This window comes from Sinocyclocheilus grahami, unplaced genomic scaffold (genome assembly GCF_001515645.1).
Source record: "Sinocyclocheilus grahami isolate Dianchi unplaced genomic scaffold, SAMN03320097.WGS_v1.1 scaffold825.1, whole genome shotgun sequence".
Lineage (NCBI taxonomy): Eukaryota > Metazoa > Chordata > Actinopteri > Cypriniformes > Cyprinidae > Sinocyclocheilus > Sinocyclocheilus grahami.
Window position 1 is genome coordinate 166,379 of NW_015506004.1, and position 1,045 is coordinate 167,423.

Below are 1,045 nucleotides of genomic sequence, written 5' to 3' on the forward strand. Positions count from 1 at the left end.
CTTCATGACCACAGATGTTAAAGCAACAGGTCTGTAGTCATTAAGTTCTGTGATTTTTGGTTTCTTGGGTACAGGGATGATGGTGGAGCATTTAAAGCAGGAGGGGACTTCACACAGCTCCAGTGATCTGTTGAAGATCGATGTGAAGATGGATGATAGCTGGACAGCACAGGCTTTGAGGCAGGCTGGAGAGACACCGTCTGGGCCTTTGGCTTTCCTTATCTTCTGCTTTCTGAAGACTTTGCTTAAATCATCTTCACAGATCTTGAGTGGAGGCTGAGAAACAGTAGGAGGGATGGTGTTGATGGCTGCACTGTGAGACGGTCGGAGTGGGTGTGGGGTGTCAGACCAGGCTTTTCAAACCTGCAGTAAAACTCATTCAGGTCTTCAGCCAGTTGTTGATTGGCCTCAGTGCTGGGGGATGGGGTATTGTAGCGGGTGATGGCTTTCAGGCCTTTCCACACTGATGCAGGGTCATTGCTTGAAAGCTGTTTTTAGCTTTTCAAAGTAGTTTAACTTTGCCACTCTTATCTCCCTATTCAGTGTGTATTTGGCCTGTTTGTACAAGTCTTTGTCCCCACTCCTGTAGGCGTCCTCTTTGGCCTGGCGAAGCTGTTTGTGTTTTGCACTGAACCAAGGTTTGTCATTGTTAAATGTTAAATAAGTCCTGGTGGGAACACACACGTCCTCACAGAAACTGATGTAGGATGTCACGCTGTCGGTGAGCTCATCCAGATCAGTAGCTGCAGCCTCGAAAACACTCTAATTATTGAGGTCAAAGCAGGCTTGTAAATCCCGCTCTGCTTCAACAGTCCATTTCTTTACAGTTCTTACTACAGGCTTAGCAGATTTGAGTTTCTGCCTGTAGGCTGGTAGAAGATGAACCAAACAGTGATCAGAGAGTCCCAGAGCTGCTCGGGGGACAGAGTGGTATGCATCCTTTAAAACAGTGTAGCAGTGGTCCAGTATATTAGATATATAAGAGTCTGGATAACGCTGCTCTGTGTGTGTGATCTGATCAGCCAACAGCTGTAGCACTGCGCTC